General features: G+C 39.3%; 1 long non-coding RNA gene across 3 annotated transcripts in view; it reads right to left on the reverse strand.

The window, feature by feature from the left end:
- Window positions 1-9,466: 9,466 nt before the first annotated feature.
- LOC125278327 overlaps window positions 9,467-24,237 on the reverse strand; it is a 109,092-nt gene continuing 94,321 nt past the window's right edge. For 2 of the 3 annotated variants that reach the window (XR_007187105.1, XR_007187097.1), the window contains exon 11: window positions 9,467-9,633. This is a non-coding gene — a long non-coding RNA (uncharacterized LOC125278327). Of the gene's footprint in view, window positions 9,634-21,113; window positions 23,888-24,237 lie in introns of those variants that run through there. The other variant, XR_007187094.1, reaches the window with a different exon arrangement.

The following is a 24,237-nucleotide window of genomic DNA, read 5'->3' on the forward strand; positions in this document are numbered from 1 at the left end:
GCCGGGTGGACGGGATTTTTTTTTTTTAGAACGAGGAAAAAAAAAGATCGGATTGGGGTAAGCTCCGGCTTTGTGTGGACAGGGCCTTAAACTTTGTCAGCTGAAGACCTAAATTTGGTTTGAAGATGAAAAACGTACCAAGCACAATGTTCTCTCACCATTCCCGATTTCTAACACGCGTTTCTCCCCACGTTTGGCGTGGTCTTGCGGCTGTCAGAGCAGAAACAAAAGCTTATAACAAAAGATACGGATTAAAAAACAACAGGTATAAATGGGAATGTGTCTCCCTCGTCTACTTGTGATCCGACCAACCAAAACGCTACTTAATACCAGGTGTAAACAGAGCTTAACAGATTCCATTCAGAAATATTCAGAGTCCCGACTTTGAACAAAGGAAATCTCGCAAAATCTCTAGCGGTCAAATGTGAGTTTAGAGTAAACAAACATGGTGAACGACAAGCAAGAAGAAATGGCAATAGTAGTGTTTGGACTGCTTTTTACAGAAAATTCGCGGGAAAAAAGAAAAAGGTTTGGATGAAGTCGTGTTTTGCTTCCGTCAGCTCGCTTTCTGATTTGATATCGTTTCATTCCACGTGACAATCTATAGAGTGTGTGTGCATTTGTCTTTGGGGTTCCCCCCGCACAACAGGATTTCTGATCGTAAATACTCAACATGTTAGATATTTATGATTTGAGATCGGTGCGGCCCCAACATTCTTCCTAGCAGATTCAGTCACTCTTCACACACTTCACACCACATCTGATAAGATAATCTATAGAGCCATCGAGATAAACGCAATTTTAGATTGTTGGAAGGGGACAACTGGGCCCAAAATCAGCCTGATTATCGTGTGTGGGTGCCTTTAGATGACAATGAAGTCATGACTATAGTCAGGGATGGACTGGGACTAAAAAACAGCCCTGGACTTTGACTAGGCCCGGCCCAAAGCAATCGGCGTGCGGAAACTCGACAACAACAACAATAACGCCTGGCATGAGTGTCACAAGACTTTAATTGTGGCTCTTGATACTATACCATCCAAATTATAGCAATAGCACTGATGTTGACTAGATGTTGTGTTAAAAGCATATTAGATTAACTTGAATACTCATATAGCAGGGGTCTCAAACTCAAATTGTCGGGGAGCCGTTTCTGCGATTGACACCTCATAGGAGGGCCATATTATCCTTCAAGCGCAAGAAAGCGCAACATTTCAGAAAATTTACTTTCCTTTGCATTATTTCTCATTTACTTCAAATTTCATTAGGGCTACTAAAATATTTTTTATAGCCTACCTATACTATAAATATCTTATTTACCATACTAAATGTAAACAGCAGTGTCTCTCTCATTGTTACAGAGTGTAATATAATTATATAATACTATTACTAATATAATACTATTAATTGAAATAGTCTGGTGTGACTTCTCACATCCAACAAGATATATGGAATAAAAAATCAGTAATGTAGGAACAAAACCAGCAACACTTGTGGCGTGGACAGGTCAGAAATAAACAAAAAAACTGGAGCTATATATCAACTTTATTTTGCCAAAAAATAAAAATCTCTCATTGTTATATACATTATTAGTTTTTAACATCTAGTGGAAGTATTTTCCCTTACTTTATGTTAGTTTAAATAACATTAAAATCTTGCACTGAACAACACTGTACTGAACAAATACAATCCCTGAATACATTTGTACACTCCTCTGTTTCTTGACAGACACCTGCAGCGCTTGTGCTCACATAGCTGGGCCACATTTGTCCAAGATGCCGTTTGAGCATCGGTAACGTTTAATGGTTGCATCGGACGCGTTTCGGTGGTTTAAATCGGCGCTCATGACTTAAAGTCGAGTGCTTTTATTGTAATTTAGGCAAGCGCGCTCATAATAGAAGCGATTGAGAGCGCGGCTCATGGTTGCATTGCAACAACAGACACCACTGGAGCGAAAGCGCATTGGAAAGGAGAATGCGGCGCGGCCGCTTATGTGACGCAATATGTGAATGCCCCTTAGAACGGCGACTTTTTCTTTGCATATCAGACAGGTAGCAACTAGAGAATAATAATAATAATAATAATAATAATAATTTAGCGGCCGGATTATGTTTTATTTTTGAGATCAGTTGCGGGCCGGGTAGACAGGGTGGGCGGGCCTTAAATGGCCCACGGGCCGGCAGTTTAAGACCACTGATCTAACGTCTTTGCTGCTTACTTGGCGGCCATGGCCAGTGCAGCTGGCATCCAACTTAAAGGTGCATTGCTGCCACCTACAGTACTGGAGTGTGAAACAGATTAGTGGGGGGAAAAAAACAGATGATGACTGCGTGCGTGGCGGGTGGTGGGCCGGCCCGCCGGCTGTCCTGGAGTACCGGCCGTTCTGTGATTCTCCAGATCACACAGATGGCCAGTCCGCCCCTGACTATAGTGTAGTTCCTTTATAGACTACGATTAGCTTTCGACTTCGTTTTTTTACTTCAAAAATCATAAAAGTTGGTGTTCATTTGGGAAGATTATCACTTTGAACAAAATATTTAAGAATCATAAACTTTTGTTAGTCACACAGCTTATTTTCTGCAATAATCCAAAGGTCAATGGAAAAATCCTATTGAGTTTTTGTCGAGGAAATTAGGGTGATGTTAACTTCTGGGTTGCCCAACAAAAGTACGCCATTACTGCAGCACTCTATTGTTTTAAGGCAGCTAAAGGTGTTTTAGGACAGTTTTTTTGCACCAGAGCAGTTCATGTTTCAGAATTGCATACTTTAACAGTATATGGGTCACTGACGAATAAGGTTTTTAAAAGTGTAAAAAAAACATAATGGAGATATAATTAATTTTGAAGTTTTATTAAGTGTTAACAATGAGATTATGCGATTTTTATAATCAATTAAAACCAAAAAGTCATTCAGTTTATTCAAAATTTCGTTTTTACCGAATGACACTTGGTTATACCAAATGATGATATTTTCAAACAATGCTAACAGGCTGATATCTAGCTAGCTAGGTAGTTAGTTTGATAGCTAGTTAGATTGACAGCTAGCTAACAAAAGGACAATCAAACTTTTTAAATGTTGAACAAGTTTTAAAAATATTACATTTTCCATATTTTATAGCGGTTGTACCGAATGACCTGATGTTTCGGGACATGCGTATGAGCAAGTGAAAACATGAATTTTTCAAATAGAGTTAATTACTTTGTTTCACAACCATGTGGTCCTTTGCAGGTGTCTGAATGATGTCACATCCTGTCACATGATACTGACCACATGACTTGATCCAAAATGTTATATTGGTTACTCTGAATGATATCAATGAAATTAATTTTTCCAGACATTCTTTCTCATAAAGCAATGACTTCTACACATAATACCATTTTGCACTATGTTGATATATGATGTCATAAAATCATGCCAGAATAAAAAATATATACATTTATTACATTTTAAGATATTTAATCACAAATGAAATGGCTGTATTGGCCTTTGGACGGTTAAACCGAATGACCTTTTGACACTTTGAAATCTTTAAAATAACTTTATATGTATCAAGATATAATTATAACCTTTTGGTTTCAATAAAAGAGATTTAGTTATACTACCTTACATACTTTGGATGTCATATCTTTATTTTCCATTATTATTAAGGCCTTGGACAAAAAAATGTAATGTCATTGACCTATATACAGTATGTATACTTTGGATTGCATGCACTCTGTATGAAACATGATGCAATGCTCTCAAGTAAACTTTCCATTTCTACAGTGACAAATGAACTAGAAGTAATATCAACCCTGGTTATTTTCATTTTATGCATCTGGTAGACACCTTTTTTTATCAACTCTTTCATTCCCTGGAAATTGAACTCATGACCTTGTCACTACTAGCACAATGCTCTACTGTTTGAGCTACAGAACAGCTCTGGGGCAACTGAACTCAAATTTTTACTTTAAATAAAAGTGGAATAACAATGCAAAATAAACATATTCATGAAAAGCTAACATTTTTATTCAAAAAATCTATTTGTTTAGCATTCCTGGGGCAACTGAACTCAAATTTTTACTTTAAATAAAAGTGGAATAAAAATGCAAAATAAACATATTCATGAAAAGCTAACATTTTTATTCAAAAAATCTAGTTGTTCTGAACCACAGAAATGCTGCACTGATTAAACAAATGACTATTTATTTTAAAACATTAAATATTTTCATTGTAGCTAGCTATTTTTATTAATAGCTTTCTATTCTGAACATAGCTAGTGTTGTAATGTGCAGTGTTGTAATATTGCTCCAGCAATAACATACCAAATATTATTATGCTATTGGGATTTTCAAAATGTACTCAAATTTTAGACCATGAACAGATGAGAGATCTTTCCTCTCATTCATGAAAACGTATGTCAGAATTTAGAGTAATGTTATTCTTGTTACCCAACATGCCGCACTACTGCTGTTCAGGATATCTGAACCCTGTGAGAATCTATACGCTTTTGGGTTTTCCTTCTAAGATTCAGCTCTTGATCTTACCTCCACTGCATTGGCTCTCCATCTCCTGAAAATTCACAAGCATGTTTACAATCGCATCAGGAATGCTAAAGCAGCTAATAACCTTGTTAAAAACGAGGCTTTGTATGTTCGCTTTTGCTGGCTGCTCACTTGCCAAGGCAGTAGTGGCTCTCAGATGCTGAGAAACTCTGAAATCAGCAAAAACGCGTGTTCCTCAGGCGCATTTGAGCTGCTAAGACACAAAAAAAGTACTAGGGGAGGATGACATAGCACTCGTTTAACTGCTATAGACACATTCAACAAACAAACGTAAGTGCATATCCACAAACTTCCTAAAATGTTCTTGTTTAATTTTCCCTGGTAGCGCATACAAGGTTCTCAAACCACTGTGATTGTAAAAACAGACAACATCGCCTGTGTGTTTGATTATGTACCAAAGTGTGCATTGTAATATAAAATGACTTTGATGAATGGCTGTTTGAGCGCTGAGGATGGTTGCAATTCCCTGACAGAGGATTTCCTCATTTATGTAACACTGCAGCTTGCTCAGCTCGTGAGGGATAGCAGTTTTCCTTGGCTGTCTTCTAAACGTCTGTGTAATCTCAGATCCGAACTGTCTCTGTACACAGGTGCACATTTGCTCCATCTGCAGATCACATTGCTCTTCTTCAAATTTACATATTCAAGGATCAGGACAAACTGTCTTTAGGCAGCCGCCACTGTTGCTACCATGAGAAGAAAACATTTCCCCTTTTTCCTGTTTCAAAAAGTAGATGCTCTCTATAAAAATGATTTCAGTAAGTCATGGCAATTATGTTATTACATTATTGTAACTCATTAAAATAATTAAATTTTTTTAAGTCAGTTTAGTATAATTTAAGTTGAAATGAGTTACATGTTGAAATGAAATTCATTATACTTAAAAAAAAAAAAAAAAAATAGGGCAGCAACTGAACTATTTTTTTATGAATTTATTCAAGTTATCAAACTTGCCTTCTACTTTTAAGTATTCTTGTCTCATCACAAAAATCAAACACATTCTCCTAGAATGTTTCTCATATGTAGCATTGATAAGTTTGATTCACTTTAGTGAATTGGTTCATTTGAACTGTTGAACTGAATCAAAAAGAATTATATGTATAGCTTTATGCTAGCTATATATAGCTTTGATGTAGTTCAAAGTACTTTTTGTTAACAGCTAGTGCAGTCTCGATAACTATTTTTTCAAAAGAGCCTTACTTTAGTTTAAATACTTCGAATCATGACCTGTTTGTAGCTTAGCAACACTGGCAGATATTAAAAATGATAAGAGTAATATTACACATCTTTGCATTGTAAAGTAAACTGACTCAACCAACAGAAAACATAATAATAATTTGTACGTTGCATTGATAAGGTTCAGTTCAGCAAGAATTTGGGGCAAATGTCAACCTGTATAGAAAACTAAACAAGGGGCTTCTACATTAAAGACAGGCAATAAGACAAAGAAATTGAAAAAAAAAAGAGAGATATCATTGAGGAAATGAAAAATAAAGTGAGGTATGTATGGAATCACTTTACAATATAGTTTTTCTGGACATGACTGGTTTTCTTCAAGCCAGCATGAAAAGGTGCTTCAGGTTGTTAAAATTATCAATTTCTGGAAGCCCTCTGCGCAAAAATCCTTAAATACTAATTCAAATGAAAAAGATGCATATACAGTATCTCAAAGAAGTAAGTACACCCATCACATTTTTGTAAATATTTAAATATATCTTTTCATGTGACAAAACTACAACACTTTGCTACAATGTAAAGTAGTGAGTGTACAGCTTGTATAACAGTGTAAATTTGCTGTCCCCTCAAAATAACTCAACACACAGCCATTAATGTCTAAACCACTGGCCACATAAGTGAGTACACCCCTAAGTGAAAATGTGCAAATTGGGCCCAAAGTGTCAGTATTTTGTGCCATTATTTTCAAGCACTGCCTTAACCCTCTTGGGCATGGAGTTCACCAGAGCTTCACAGGTTGCCACTAGAGTCCTCTTCCACTCCTCCATGATGACATCACAGAGCTGGTGGATGTTAGAGACCTTGTGCTCCTCCACCTTCCGTTTGAGGATGCCCCACAGATGCTCAATAGGGTTTAGGTCCGGAGACATGCTTGGCCAGTCCATCACCTTTACCCTCAGCTTCTTTAGCAAGGCAGTGGTCGTCTTGAAGATGAACTTGAAGATGTGTTTGGTGACGTTATCATGTTGGAATACTGCCCTGCGGCCCAGTCTCCGAAGGGAGGGGATCATGCTCTGCTCATTCATGGTTTCCTCAATGAACTGTAGTTCCCCAGTGCCGGCAGCACTCATGCAGCCCCAGACCATGACACTCCCACCACCATGCTTGACTGTAGGCAAGACACAATTGTTTTTGTACTCCTCACCTGGTTGCCGCCACACACGCTTGACACCATCTGAACCAAATAAGTTTATCTTGGCCTCATCAGACCACAGGACATGGTTCCAGTAATCCATGTCCATGCAATTCAGTTCAGTGAAGATGACGTGCGCCAGGTCTTCAGAAAGAACAAGAGAAGAAAGGCACCAGGCCCAGACAGCGTTTCACCAGCCTGTCTGAAAACCTGCGCTGACCAGCTGGCCCCCATCTTCACACAGATCTTCAACAGATCACTGGAGCTGTGCGAAGTCCCCTCATGCTTCAAACGCTCCACCATCATCCCCGTCCCAAAGAAACCCAAAATTACTGGACTAAATGACTACAGACCTGTGGCTCTAACGTCTGTGGCCATGAAGTCATTTGAAAGACTGGTTCTGGCTTATCTGAAGGACATCACTGGACCCTTACTGGACCCCCTGCAGTTTGCTTACCGAGCAAACAGGTCTGTGGATGATGCAGTCAATATGGGACTGCATTATGTTCTCCAGCATCTGGACAGACCAGGGACTTATGTGAGGATCCTGTTTGTGGACTTCAGCTCTGCTTTTAACACCATCGTCCCATCACTCCTCCAGCCTAAACTAACTCAGCTTTCCGTGCCCACCTCTGTCTGTCAGTGGATCACCAGCTTCCTGACAGACAGGCAGCAGCTAGTGAGGCTGGAAAAATTCTCATCCAGCACCCTCACCATCAGCACCGGCGCCCCTCAGGGCTGTGTTCTCTCCCCACTGCTCTTCTCCCTCTACACCAACGACTGCACCTCTAAAGACCCCTCTGTCAAGCTCCTGAAGTTTGCGGATGACACCACACTGATCGGCCTCATCCAGGACGGTGACAAGTCTGCTTACAGACTGGAGGTTGAACAGCTGGCTGTCTGGTGCAGTCTTAACAACCTGGAGCTCAACACGCTCAAGACAATGGAGATGACCGTGGACTTCAGGAGAAACCCCCCTGCTCTTCCCCCACTCACCATCATGAACAGCACTGTGGCAGCAGTGGAGTCATTCAGGTTCCTGGGCACCACCATCTCCCAGGACCTGAAGTGGGACAACCACATCGAGTCCATTGTGAAAAAGGCCCAGCAGAGGTTTACATTTACATTTACATTTACATTTACATTTACGCATTTGGCAGACGCTTTTATCCAAAGCGACTTACATTACATTATACTATACATTTGTGTCTGAGTATGTGTACCTTCGCCAGCTTAGGAAGTTCAACCTACCACAGGAGCTGCTGAAACAGTTCTACTCTGCCATCATCGAATCCATCCTCTGCACTTCAATTACCGTCTGGTTCAGCTCAACTACCAAATCTGACCTCAGAAGACTACAGAGGGTAGTCCGGTCTGCTGAGCGAATCATTGGTACAACCCTCACCACTCTCCAAGAACTGTACTTATCCAGAGTGAGAAAAAGGGCAAAGAAGATCACTCTGGACCCCTCACATCCAGCACACTCCCTCTTTGAACTGTTGCCATCCGGTCGACGCTACAGAGCCCTGAGCACCAGAACGACCAGACACAGGAACAGTTTCTTCCCTCAAGCGATCCATCTCATGAACACTTGACAAACACGGAACACATAACACTATTACACATTATTTACTTAAAACACTTATTTATATCTCAATTTGCACACATAATTGTACATACATCTATAATATATATTGTCTTTTGCTTTTTTTGCACTTTGTCTATCTTGTAAATTTGTATGTTATTATTTTATTCTTTTTATTATGTGTCTTGTCTTGTCGCTGTTACTCTGTTGCACTGTGGAGCTTCTGTCACTAAAACAAATTCCTAGTATGTGTAAACAACATACCTGGCAATAAAGCTCTTTCTGATTCTGATTCTGATTCTCTGATTCTGAAGAGGCTTCCTTCTGGGACGACAGCCATGCAGACCAATTTGATGCAGTGTGTGGCGTATGGTCTGAGCACTGACAGGCTGACCCCCCACCCCTTCAACCTCTGCAGAAATGCCGGCAACACTCATACATCTATTTCCCAAACACAACCTCTGGATATGACGCTGAGCACGTGCACTCAACTTCTTTGGTCGACCATGGCGAGGCCTGTTCTGAGTGGAACCCATCCTGTTAAAACGCTGTATGGTCTTGGCCACCATGCTGCAGCTCAGTTTCAGGGTCTAGGCAATCTTCTTATAGCCTACGCCATCTTTATGTAGAGCATCAATTCTTTTTTTCAGATCCTCAGAGAGTTCTTTGCCATGAGGTGCCATGTTGAACTTCCAGTGACCAGTATGAGAGAGTGAGAGTTTAACACACCTGCTCCCCATTCACACCTGAGACCTTGTAACACTAACAAGTCACATGACACCGGGGAGAGAAAATGGCTAATTGGGCCCAATTTGGACATTTTCACTTAGGGGTGTACTCACGTTTGTGGCCAGCGGTTTAGACATTAATGGCTGTGTGTTGAGTTATTTTGAGGGGACGGCAAATTTACACTGTTATACAAGCTGTACATTCACTACTTTGCAATTGTAGCAAAGTGTAATTTCTTCAGTGTTGTCACATGAAAAGATATAATAAAATATTTACAAAAATGTGAGGGGTGCACTCACTTCTGTGAGATACTGTATGTTCATTTCATACCAAAGTCAGTCTTGAGTTGACAGATGCATGATAGTCCAATATGACAAGAAGCCTTACACTGCATCAGCTTGCCATCCTGTGAATACAGAAAGAATCAATCATTTAGAAGGCAATAAATAAAAGCTGCAGCATAAAACATCAACTTGCATTGCATATATATATATATATATTATATATATATATATATATATATATATATATATATATATATATATACAGACTGTGGTTGTTTGCAGGCAAACATTTAGGTACTACCAAACAAGAGAATTTGGGAAAGCTTTTTGCATAGTCAAAGCAGAAAGAACTCACTGTAAGCATGCCAAGCAAAAACAACAAACAAAATGAACAGGGTGCTAATTAGCAATCAGCTCACAGCGGAACGAGCTGCTCTTAGTAGGATCTTGGACACGGCACAACATCGAGCTAAGCGGAGTGGACTTTGTTACCCCCGCTAGCTTTGTGTTTTTAATCTGCAATGCTGTGATGTTTAAGAGCTACTAACGGACAAAAAGTTTCAAGCAAATGTTTAGGATGAACGCTAAAGCTAATGATCCAAGCCAGAACAGATAGTTCCACCATTTTCTCCACTTGAAATACAAGAAAAGAGGTGCTATTTTACCCACTCTTAGCTTCTGGTGCAGCACACATTGGATTAAGGCTTGATGTAAACACTTGCACGGGGTTGAGTTGAGGACGGGGTAATGGGCTCAAACAGTTGAAAGAAAATGCCTTCAGTGCGAGGCTGCCCTCAGCCGCCCTCTCATTTGATCACAAGGTTCATGACTCATAATGAATGTCTAAAATCTCCTATGTGCACAAATGAGAGCAATAGCGATAAACCTACAATAATGAAACCACGCAAGTTGAACTTGAGTCACTGATATTGCGGTGATCTTGTACATTTGGAGAAATCAAATTTAAAAAAAGGTTATAGTAGACAAATGAACTGTGTCTATCATTAGCATAGACACAGTGTTCCCGTTTTAAATGCTGCAAAACACAAGACAAAGAGGAAAAACATCAAAAAGACACGCTCTCCAACCCACACAACTGAACGCTTTTTCAAATTTTCACCACATGAGTCCGTGGGAGGAATTCAGTTCCTATGCAACCCAATTCTGCTTTGCACGTCTCTGAGTCTGGCTCTGTAATACTGGCAACAAAGAGTTTGACACGTACTTAAACAGAGTGCCAAGCTCTGGATGCTTTTATGAAGGCTTTAAAAGAAACACCTTTAAATGCAAAAGTATGTATTTCATCAGCACAGCCTATTTATATTGCAATTATTTCTGCTAAAGAGGCTATTAGACAGGCAACCCAGAAGCAATGAAGTCCGCTCGATAGTCAGATGAAGCTGACATCATTTAAATGCCGATGCCTGAAGTGATGTGTTTGAGTCATGATGATCTGAAGCTATGAGCTCACCTGGGAGAACGTTTTTAATAATGAAGAACTTCCATTGAGATGCTGGTCTACAAGTTTCTGTAAAGAAACAAGCTTATCATCTGAGTTAAGTCTGAACGTACTGTGTATAGTTTCTCTTTTTCTTATAAAGCTCTCATTTTTGTGGATATGGTCCCAAAGCCATTGAAACGGTTACCAAGCAGTAACCATAGCAAAATCCAACAGCACCAGACAAGTGTTTAATTTGGCTCTTCTTTTACTTCCAATGTTATGTCCTTCCTTCCTGTCTGTAAAAATCTTGGTGTGGATCTCTTCAAAGTTTAATACTTTTATATGACATTCTGTATTTGGAAATCTGGACAGAGTTTGTCTTTTTTGGTTTGACAAATCACCATACGACCATACTATGAGGTGAATTCACTACAGTAGCTTTATGGTTTATGGCATATGGAATTGGTAAAAATCTGTAGCACAAGCCACCCACAATGTAGATTTTCCAGGCACTAAATATAAGCTTATATAGGGCTGTACTATAAATATTGTAAGTAATCCACGTCACTAATTCATGTTGCGCTCACAAATAAAATTCCACAACAAACCAATCACTCAGGACCGGCCAAGGAATTGCATGGTGAAATTGCAGATTTTTCGCTTGTGTTCTTTTTTTTATGCCGCTCCATAATACATGACTTTAGCTAAAAAAAGCGTAACACCGGATAATGGACGTCAGTGGAGGAGAGGGTTTACTACGCTGAATAAACCGCTTTTGTGAGGAAATAGCTCGACAGCCCATCGGCTGATCTTCAACATGATTGCTCTTAAACATTCATTTTGGACTGATCTATTTTTAGAGCTTATACCGGAAAAAAATGCTGTTTTATCAGAGAAGCCATGGACAATTGTGCGACAGGTATGGTATCCACAATGACTGAATATCGCACAAAGAAATTCAATGACGTCAAGGCTGTAATGTGATAGGTTATCAAGGCACGCGATATGACACACAGTTTCTATTTTTCTGCGAAATCGCAGCTAGAACAACAACACAAAGTATGGCAATGATAATCTCAGGTGCCGTTTATGTACTTTATTTAATGTTAAAAGCGTCTAATGTGAGTTTGAATATTTTGTGTCTTTTACACACATTACAGTGATCATGATAACTTTCGTTACCTCTACAATAAGTAAATCCACTTCACCAGCGATGCTATAGAACAGAGCTACCGCAACAACGAAAAACTAAATTCTAAAGATGGCTGCGCACTTGTTTCTGGTGCACTGACGTCTATGACTGCAGACAGCTTTCCTGTGTTTTACACAAATGCATGCTGGCACCATCTGACATATGACACAGGATTTCATACTATTAAGATTATAATTATAATCTTATGAATTTCCCCTTATATCTAAAAGTGTGGTTGATACTGTATGACTTTGTCAGTCCAAAAAAAAGGGCGGTTATGGTTTGAACCACAATCCAATAAATACAAAAATAAAAGGAAACCAGTTTGAAGCATGATCTGGTTTCAGTCAACCCAGAACGGTCTGGCACAGAGGAGATTAAGTTCCTCACACTTGTACTGTAATTATTGGAATATAATATGCCATATGAAATCTTGAGGTTTCTGGAGATTTGCTGATGTCTAACCCTCAAATAACCACAACATTTGCTTCTGATTAATTGTAATGCACAATTGTGCTTTAATCACAAACAATTAAGTAAAAGCACTTAAACCCAGACAAAATTAAATGAGTTATAATTCCTAAATTATATGATATGCGACTTGCTGGGTGTTCCATGTTTTGACGAAAACACATTTAAATGGGTCTAAAGGCATACACATGGTATTAGCATGTCAGCCAGCAGCTGTTCCCATGAATTGACTAAAAAATATGGGTAAATAGAGCTAATAGGTGCTGTCTCACGTCATCAAATGGTGGGAAAGAAATCTTTCTGAAAGAATGGGTCAGACTTTCATTTATTTTAGCAAGTTAACACAGGTTATTTGTGTCTGAGGTTGTCATTTGCGCACAAGCCAGGAGTGCATAATTGGACAAATGGAAGGAGAGCAAACTGTGATTTACATGAGTAGTATTGGTCGATTTGAACAAATAATGTCTTTCCTTTTTGCTGGGCTCAGCGATAAGTAATGAAATTATAGCGTTTATAAGCAGTAATTAGTGAACTGCTTGGCTACAGTCTGTCAGACATAGACAAGGCCTAATAAGCCACTTCTTGCATTTTACTGCCCACAAAACAGCTTAATAAACAGTAGCTACCCATATCACCTGCTGGGAGAGCTGGGCTTTGGAAAAGCGGCCAGCCAGAAACAAGCCTGGGAGCGTTGAATGCCTCTCCATCAGCCCACAGCGGGTCTTCCCGTGTGTCACCCTCACCGCAAGCCCGCGGCCCGTCTCGCCTCACAGCTCTTTTTATTGCAACGAACGCTATGAGTGATTGAAGAGTTAATGGTGCAGCTGTTGCAGAATTAGCCTGTGTAAAATGGCCATAAAGTGTGAAATGTAAAATTAATATCAACTGGAAAGAAAGCGGCGAAGGGCTGAAAGCTGAACTGGTGGAAAACTATAAACCATTTACAAACCGGATGGTTGTTAAAACGGTTGTCTTATATGCTATTCTTGTCTGCACGCGCCATTTATGCGAAAGGAAATGGTTTTCAAAACTAATATATAAACACAGAATACAATGCTTGTTTGAAAGTAAACAGTGGCTTGAACGATTACTAAAACAAATCCAGCTACATAAATATTGGTTGTGTTCAGTATTTAAATCCAGTAAAACTAAAACAAATTCATGCTTCTTTATATACACACACTGATGAGCCAAAACATTATGACCAGTCAGGTGAAGCGAATATCGTTGATCATCTCCTAACAAGTCAACATATTAAGGTCTGGGTAGATTAGAAGGTGAGCAAACAATCAGTTCTCATAATCAACGTGTTGGATACAGGAGAATTGAACGGGAATAAAGATCTCAGCAACTTTGACAAGGGCCAAATTGTTATGGCAAGGTGACTGGGTTAGAGTATCTCTGAAACGGCAAGGCTTGTAGGTTGTTCCCGGTCAGCAGTGGTGAGAATTTACTCTTTCAGCAAGATAATGCACCCTGCCACACTGCACATTTTGTTCAGGAATGGTTTGAGGAACACGATCAAGAGCTCAAGGTGTTGCCCTGGCCTCCAAATTCCCCAGATCTCAATCCAATTGAGCATCTGTGGGATGTGCTGAATAAACAGTTCGATCCACTGCGGATCCACCATGCAACCTAGAGGACTTGAAGGATCTGCTGCAAATGTCTTGGTGCCAGATTCCACAGGACTCCTTCAGGGATCTTGTAAAGTCCATGCCTTGGTCCATGCAGTAGTCTGAGGAGAAACGAACCACAAACCGGCAACAGAGTGTTGGGCGCTCAAGGTTCATCAATGCAAGAGGACAACGATGGCTATCCCATCTGGTTTGAGCCAACACAAGGTCAACTAAGGCACAACTCACACAAAATTTTAATAATGGTTATGGGAGGAATGTGTCATGACACACAGTGCATCGCACTCTGCTGCGTATGGGGCTGCATAGCCACAGACCAATCAGAGTGCCTATGATGACCCCTGTCTACCGTCGAAAGCCTCTACAATGGGCACACGAGCGTCAGGACTGGACCTTAGAGCAGTGAAAGAAGGTTGCCTGGTCTAATGAGTCCCATTTCCTTAACAGCACTTGGGCGGCCGTGTACACTTGTACCATTTACATGGGGAAGTGATGGCACCAGGATCACTTTGGGACGACGACAAGCCATTGGAGGGAGTGTGATGCTCTTTGCAATGTTCTGCTGGGAAAACCTGGGACCGGTAATTCATCTACAAACCTTAAAACAGTGTTTGTAGACCAGGTACACCTCTACATGACATTGGTGTTCCTTGGTGGAAGTGTCCTCTTTCAGCAAGATAATGCACCCTGCCACACTGCACATATTGTTCAGGAATGGTTTGAGGAACACGATCAAGAGCTCAAGGTGTTGCCCTGGCCTCCAAATTCCCCAGATCTCAATTCAATTGAGCATCTGTGGGATGTGCTGAACAAACAGTTCGATCCACTGCGGATCCACCATGCAACCTAGAGGACTTGAAGGATCTGCTGCAAACGTCTTGGTGCCAGATTCCACAGGACTCCTTCAGGGATCTTGTAAAGTCCATGCCTTGGCGGGTTGTGCTGTTTGGGCAGGATGCGGAGGACCAACAGCACAATAGGCAGGTGGTCATAATGTTTTGGCTCTAAAAATATCCATGGTTCTTTGCTTCTACAGAACAGTATATTGCTTTTTTTCTCTTAAGTGTGTCATAGTTGCATCTGGGTAAAATGTGTCAGAGGCTCAACTACCAGTGATAAGCTTTTCATCTAAATGCAGCTGATGCTATTACAAGGGTGTCGTTGGAAAAACTTGATGCTGGGTTTAAATTTCTTTGAAGTATCCAAAGGATGAAGAGAGTCCCACCTTTCAAAGAAAATAATCAACTTTAAAAGAAAATAATCAAAGATTTTATGCCACAAAATTGTGTATTGACACACACAGTAGGGGGAACTGCAAACAGGGATCAACATTTCATATTTTGCTGTAACCTTGATGGTTGGAATGTGGAATGATAACGCCTTAGTTCAAAAAAGTGTCAGTCCAATAAAACTCTTTTATAAATTTGTTTTCTAAGAATCAAATAAAGTTACACAGCATTTTTTATGTTTCTAAAAATGAAAAACCAATATGTTCTTCTGTAACTGCATTTCTACCAGAAAGACTCAGGAGGCAAGATAATGTAACAATGTAATGTATTAACAATCAGTAAAGTAAATATGAGATAAAGTTCTTTGGCGTAGGCCCTGTCCATAGCACATATCCTGAGGGTTGTAGGCTCTGCATTTCCTGCCTGGAGATAAAGGCAGGGGTGTAGCCGACCCCCTGGGAGGTATGGACAGGGACCATCCTGGTGGTGGTGGGGAGGATGGAGGTGGAGGTTGGCGTCAGCATCTGCAAACTCAGACATGTGTAAGTACCGATCTTTTATACTCCAAGTGTTAGATAATGATTGGTTAGATCTAAACTAATAAGTGACGTAACAGTCTTCCCGGCAGAACTTACGCTAGAGCTTTCATTTCTGAATTTTATAGCATTTCCTGGCTGGTTTAGGACCATATTTAAGAAAAAAAAATTGCAGCCAAATTACTTTATATTGTAAATAAACAACTCATTTATGATCTTTTTTTTTTTTTTTTTTGTTGGGGAATGAAAATGATTCTCACGTAATATAACTTTCCCTTTGACATGGCACAGCATGACAATATCTCTGTCTCCTTTCCCCTTGTCTATAGGAAAACTTGTGTAAACAGTGGCACAGCTTACTTCACATCTGTTAGTCAGGTAATCAGGGCAGTCAGGGGTACCAGACAACTAATTAAAGTTGTTATCGTAACGTCTACCTGGTTTGGCTTCAATACTAACATGCAATTACGCAATACAGGATAATAGCATATTATGAACTATGATGTCAACAACATGACTAATGACTGAAGCTAAACACCACCAGCAGCAGCCTCTCGATAGTTACATATGCCAGAAAATGCCTACATGTTAATCAGCTATAATGGTGGATCATCTCAAAAAATCTGGGATGAGTTTGCCTCTTTTTAAATGCAGTTATTTTGTGCTTGATTACACGTTATAAGCATTATTTATGGGGTTGTAAATTAGTGGTCAGAAGAGAGTGAGGACATGTCTGCTTAAAACACAACACAATAGCTAGAGAGACACTTGATTTAAAAAAAAAAAAAAAAAAAAAAAAAGGTGCTGTCTAAAACTCACAATCCATTAACAGATACAAAGATGCAAAGACTTACTAGAAGATTTATAGTCTAAATATGTTAGATACTGGACTGGGACATGCACACTTACATTTCCTTGTGCTTCCAAGAGAGTTGCCCTTTAAATAAGAATTATGTAGTTTGAGGAGCCATTTCTTTTTGTTGTAGACATTCCTCTTGGAAACCATAGACAATGGGGAGACTATGAGAAGACACTAATTTTGTACTGTAAAACTACTGAAAGAGCTTATGCTGGAACTGATTATATCAAGACATAAGTTAATATATGAAATCATTGCTTTGCCAGTTACATTTTTTTATTTATTTTTAGTAAAAGTAGCAGAAATCCCAAATACTCAAAAAATAGTGCCTTAATTTAATTTCAATCAAAAAGTGCACTGATTTAATTTAAATCTAAATATAAGTTGTCTGTTCTATTTTACTATTGCAAAGTTGCCATTTCATCTATTCTTATATATTTTTTTCAAATAATAATATTTTAATTACAATATATTCAGAATCATATAATTCTGAAATTGCTATAACATCTGTTCTATAGTAAATCTGAAATTGGTTACACTTTACAATAAGGTTTTATTAGTTAACATGAACTAACAAAGATCAAATCTACTACAGAATTTATTAAATGAATTTGCTAATTTCAACATTTGCCAATACATTTTTAAGAGCAACAGTTAATGCATTCTAACTAAAACAAACAATGAACAATTGTATTTTTATTAAAGGTGCCCTCGAATTAAAAATTGAATTTATCTTGGCATAGTCAAATAACAAGAGTTCAGTACATGGAAATGACATACAGTGAGTCTCAAACTCCATTGTTTCCTCCTTCTAATATAAATCTCATTTGTTTAAAAGACCTCCGAAGAACAGGCGAATCTCAACATAACACCGACTGTTACGTAACAGTCGGGTGTACGCCCCCAATATTTGCATATGCCAGCCCATGTTCCCAACATTATGAAAGGCATTAGACAAGGGCAGCCAGTAACGTCTGGATCTGCACAGGTGAATCAACAGACTAGGTAAGTAAGCAAGAACAATAGCGAAAAATGGCAGATGGAGCAATAATAACTGACATGATCCATGATATTTTTAGTGATATTTGTAAATTGTCTTTCTAAATGTTTCGTTAGCATGTTGCTAATGTACTGTTAAATGTGGTTAAAGTTACCATCGTTTCTTACTGTATTCACGGAGACAAGAGCCGTTGCTATTTTCATTATTAAACACTTGCAGTCTGTATAATGCATAAACACAACTTCATTCTTTATAAATCTCTCGAACAGTGTAGCATTAGCCGTTAGCCACGGAGCACAGCCTCAAATTCATTCAGAATCAAATGTAAACAATATAACAGTATACAATACTCACATAATCCGACGCATGCATGCCGCATGCATGACGAACACTTTGTAAAGATCAATTTGAGGGTTATATTAGCTGTGTAAACTTTGTTTATGCACTGTTCAAGCGTGAGCTCCGTGGGCGTGGAGCACGAGAATTAAAGGGCCAGTAGCCCTGAATCCGCTCATTTATAATGATGCCCCAAAATAGGCAGTTAAAAAAATGAATTAAAAAAAATCTATGGGGTATTTTGAGCTGAAACTTCACAGACACGTTCAGGGGACACCTTAGACTGATATTACATCTTTTTAAAAAAAGTTCTAGGGCACCTTTAAAGTGCCCATTTTAAAGGTTACTAATTTTGTTTTGGAGCTCTCCTACAATAGGTTTACATGCATCCAAGGTTAAAAAAACACTTTCTTCTTCTCATAATATACAGCATCACCTAGTTTCTCACAATGTCTGAAATGGTTCGATAAAGTATCCGGTCTCTCTAAACCCCTCCTTTCCGGGAGTCAACTATGCTCTGATTGGCCAGATAGCGAAGTCTGTTGTGATTAGTCTACCGCTTACACCACATGTTGGAAACAAAACGCCCATTACTATATCTGAATTTCAGCTCCGGAGGCTTCCTTTGTTCACACAGTGATATGAACAGTAATGATGGTTGTTAGACTGGGTAAACCCAGCCTGATCTGCCGGCGATTTGATTTCGCCCGGCAACTCAGTCTGGAAACCCGTACATTCATTTCTGCTGCATCTGTTACACTTTTGCGGGAACCAATCACAGACTAGCTTATCCACCTTGCTCGCTATTGGCGGGTACAGAGCTCTTTCTATGGCTCTGGGCGGGTATAACACGATGACGTCTCTCGCACGACCGTCAATCCAATTCCTTTTAACCTCTCAATGATGCTAAATGACTTCTTTAGTTTAGCAAACAAATCGCTCGACTGGGTGTAAATACCACTCACTTTCATGTTTTTTTGCACAACCTGCAAAAATCGCTCGATGCCATTGCTGCTTCTGCAAACCGCTGATCAACGCTACAAACCAATACAAACTAAGCCTGTCTGGCGTTTTCGCATCGCTCCGCAAAAGTACGTCACCCGGATCGTTGATCCGATTAGTTGAAGGACTATCCAATTGCGTGAATAATGCTAGTTGATCACGCCTCTTGTGCAGTAGGAAATAGATAGCAAACTCCCCAGACCAATGTTCAATTTTAAATTGAGCTTGGTCTGGTGATAGCCAGACAAGATGGTTGTACCATATCGATTCAAGCCCAAGTCCTCATCCTTTGGAAGTTCATGCAAAGTGGATTTGCTTTTGCAGCGCAGAAAACAGTGTCTTCTAGACACGTTGACAACAAGAACCAAACTCTTCCAGGCCTCAGCTACAACTACAGTGTTTGAGGGTGGGTCAAAGTAAATGTTTGCTGCCAGCCAATGAAAACCATAGGCTGGCATTGTTCAAATTTGTTACAAACCTAAATAGGTTTGTGCAGGAAGTAAGACTGGAATTACTGACGACTCATTTCTTTCAGATCAGAATTGGTTCTTTCTTTTAGGAGAAAATAACTCCATTTATCGTGCAGTTTAATCTTTGAAAATTCCAGACCTTTTACAATCACAAACAGCTATATGACACTGCATGAAAGGTAATATCTGGAAAAAGCATAACTGTGGCATTTTAATATAAACAAGGGTTAATAAATGCTATGAAAATATTGTTCATTGCCAGTTCATGTTAGATATTGCATTAAATATTGTTAACAAATGAGACCTCACTGTAAAGTGCTACCCTGAAATTTTATAGAATTCTATTCTGTTCTCATGGATATGTGCAGACCATTTGATTGATGCCACAGAAACAAATATCTGTTTTCAGTTACTCATTTATTTTTTTACCCCAAGCTCTTTGTGTGGCATTGCGTTTTGGCCAAGATCCTGGATTTTCCTTGTGGATAGAAATTTTTCTCTATATAGCCTGACACTTTTAATTAGTTGTATACACCACCAATAAGTTCTCTCTTTCATACAGTTTCTCAGAAGACATGCTTATATATCTTTAACGACAACATTAAGATACAACTAAAGATTATATAGAAGTCACTTTTTTTCCAGTTGTGGTTTTTGTTTTTTGGTTTCTATCTTTCAGAGGCCTGGTATACAAGAGCTCCCCATTACTTCTACATTGCTGAACGCTCATATCGTGATGAGGCAAGGCATCAGAGAGCAGCTCTGGCCTTTTTGGTCAGCACATCAAACAGCGCTGGCACTCTTATGACCAGCCAAAGCAATCAGCCCCTGATTGTCAGAGGCATCCAAGGCCTTATTACACGCAATCTCCGCTAATGTTGCAGACAACAGAAAGATTCCAATATCTTCGCTTTGTCCCCTGTGAGCTGATATAAAGAGCTCCTAGAGGAGCCAGGTAAAGCTGCAGGGAATTTAACGCTCTTGTTCTTAGCGTGCACAGATCTGAGATATCCAGTAAGCCACCAGTTTCAGGACAGAGACGCAGAACATTTCGGCGTCTGCTGTGGCCGATGCCTATCGCTGTGTTTCAGAGTTTCATGCAGAAAACCTTACTAAAAGGTCTTGAGGTTGTTTAATAGAGCTGATCTGTCATTACAGAGCTGAAACAAAGAAAATGATCCGTTTCATAAATGCCGCTGGCTGCTGCACACAACATTAACCTCCTCCTGTGTTGATGGAGACCACAGGGAAAAATAAAAAGACATCCATCAGTCTGTCAGAAACGTTTTATCTCAGACTGCAGTCACCTGGTGAATGGTGATGAATATCATTAGACGTTTAAAGTGCATTAAGTTGAATTCTTTACAATCATTATTAGCAAAAGTGGTGATATGTCATTAACCAGCATTTGTTGCTACAAGTCTGTCTTAAAGCGGCTATGTGTTTTTATGTGAAGTGCTTGGGACATTTTTGCCAGGAAAATGAAAAGGATGTGAAGTTTGATAGCCTCTCTTCTGTTCTACAATGCATGAAACAAATGCTTATACAATATTCAGGATAATGTCGAAACAGCTATTCTGTACTTTAATGCCAATCTGTCATACAAAGAGCAATAGTTTCAATAAATACTCTATAATCTGTCATAACAGTGTCATTTTAATTAAATCTGTCAACATGATGCCAGTGAATTGCAGAGCTCATGCAAACAAATCCACATCGCTATGATCAGATGCTTTCTTAACTGTTGCTTTCTCACCACTGTCATTTTCATTGTGTTTATTTTGATATCAAGGAATGTGCGCATCACATATTTACATAGGCCTATTCATTGAACCTTTCAAGGAAAGTCTGTTCACTCGGCGGCCATATTTGCAATGCCTTCGGGCAGCTATTTTGGGCATCTATTTGAATGGGGGAATCCTGAAATCTCAAAAACTGCTTGGCGAATGCACAATAACATTTCAAATCAGCAAAAAAATCTGACATGAACTGTCCTATAAATGTTGTTTCTTATGCTCAAATAGCATTTAAAAAAGCTTATTTTTCAGGCTAGATGAGCCAATGCAGTCCTAAGTGCGAGTCTCAGGTTTCTATGAGAACCGGAACTTCTAATAGCAGCTGCAGAGACGCAATGACTATATCAATCAGCGATTGGCTATTTTACTTAGAAGGCGGGAAGTATTCTGCCATATTGCACGTTGGAGTTTCTCCCATTCATAACTAATAGGAGTGGACCGTCTTTCTATATCTATAGTCTTTGATGTCACTCTCAGCAGCGTGGATGGCATCGAAATGTTTGTTAAAAGTATATCGCTGCAAAGGTATTTCCGACTTCTTTTTACTACTAAGAACAGAACGAAAAAGAACTTCGTCAAGAGTGTAGAGGCATTGAATCAAGTCCAGTCTCTTGTATGTTACGTGTGTACAATAAGTTGCTGGCTGCAGTTCACTTAATAGCCACCGGTGTCGCTAATAACAACGGTTTTTGAATTCTACATGTAACCCCTACATATATTCTGTCATTTACTCACCCTCATGCATTTCCAAACCTGTATGAGTTTGCTGAAAACACACAAAAAAGATATTTGTCAAGATGCTTTTGTCCATACAATTAAAGTCAATTGGACCCAAAACAACATCAAACCCTATTGAATTTCACTGTATGGATAATCATATATCATATATGCTGATCTGGTGCCACAAAAACATCTTATTATCCTCAATGTTGAAAACAGTTTTTTTGCAGCTTAATATTTTTTTTGTAGAAACCGTGATAAAGACATTGTTAATGTTACAAAACATTGTTACAAAAGATTTCTACTTCAAATAAATGCTGTTTTTCCACTTCATTTCACTATTCGAATCTATTATAAAGTTTTATTTATTCACCATTTTTGTACTCTATTTCATTTAATTGTGAATTCACTTTTACATTTATGAATCATGAGGGATATGAGTCTATCCTTCATCCATCATTTAGAATGTGTTGTTCAAATGTAGCCATACAGATATATACATCTAAAGCATTGGGTGATTTAGCAAGGAGTCATGTTGTCTGAGTGGGTTAGTGTGTGCTATTGTGCATTGCTCGTCACGAGGAGAATGCTTCACCCCAGGTCTTCTGCATCATTACATCCCAACTACTGTCAGCTCTGACCACCTGATCACACAATTTCTGCCCAAGCACCAAATCAGAAAGCTATTCTGTGTGCTGCATTTCACTCTCTAATGGTTCTCTCAGTACAAATACTGGCATGGCAGCTTTGTATCACTACCAAATGACTCTTTGGCAAAGCATATACAGAAGTGCATTCATGCATTTCAAGAGTGTGTTGCAATTTATGTAAGGTATTAAAGATTGCTTTTGTTCAGTCTGTAGTTTTATGCCATGGCATTATGTTGGGTAAATAAATAAAACATGAAAAACTCAATTTATTGATGCTGATTTCGGGGCTGAAAACAGCAGCAAGCAAATGAAAGAACCACATCAGACAAAACAAACTATGCCTGCAACATGTAATTATGTTTGAAACGTGGTAACCAGGAATTGAGACTTTCAATTATTTGCAAAGTCTTCAGAGATATAAGTCTGCTTCACATGGTTCCACTTTACAAGCTTAAAGAGAAACAAACAAATTGCACCTCATTTGGTTCACCAGGGATTTATTTTTAACTGCCTTTGGCTTATGCGACAATCAATAGCGAGCGAGAGCTGGTCTGTGCTTATTCATCTACACTGATCAGAAATTTCTGGAGCATGGAGATGAACAATAGGGCAACATTTCTGCACAATAAAAAAAGAGGACCGCTTTGCTAACAAGCCTGACTGTAATTGCGGTGACTGACCAGGAACAATTAATACTCTGTCCCCATGACTTCACTACTTACAACTCCAAATGTATCGTTCAAAAGCATCCAGGATCCCTGATGATGACATGAGTGGGATTTTAAAGAACTAGAGGTCTTTTCTTATATGATTCAGAAGCATCCTTTAATAGAGGCGGCCTTATAATTGGGCATAGAGTGGTGTTTGTTCAGCATGTCCTCACATGCGAGGCCAAGCAGGCAGGCGGTAGAGAGTCTATGAAAGGCAGCTTGGACATGTGCTGATCCCGCCTCAATGTAATTGGTCACTAAAAACAGGAGGCTGTGGTTCAAACTGAAAAAAGAACTTGGATTGGCTGTAATCCCCCTTCTAGCAGCTCTCTGTGTGTGAGAAAGAGAGAAATAGAAGAAAAAAGAAAGTGAGGGAGAGAGAGAGAGAGAGAGAGAGAGAGAGAGAAAAAGGTTGACATCCTGTGGAGTATCATGTTAGCTTTGAGAATATTTAAAGCTCTGGCTGCTGAATCATCCAGACACAGCAATTTTTGGGTCTTATTTGGTTATAAATATGGAAAGGAAAATGTACAGTCAGTCGGTCATTATCACATGAAAAACACAGACAGGACGATTAAGGCCACGCACAGTGACTACGAAATCGGTCGCTTTATAAAGCTCATTACAAAAAAGTATTTTGATCATGGATTGTGACAGACCAACGAGAATTCTAAATCATT

This window comes from Megalobrama amblycephala, linkage group LG11, assembly GCF_018812025.1.
Source record: "Megalobrama amblycephala isolate DHTTF-2021 linkage group LG11, ASM1881202v1, whole genome shotgun sequence".
NCBI lineage: Eukaryota > Metazoa > Chordata > Actinopteri > Cypriniformes > Xenocyprididae > Megalobrama > Megalobrama amblycephala.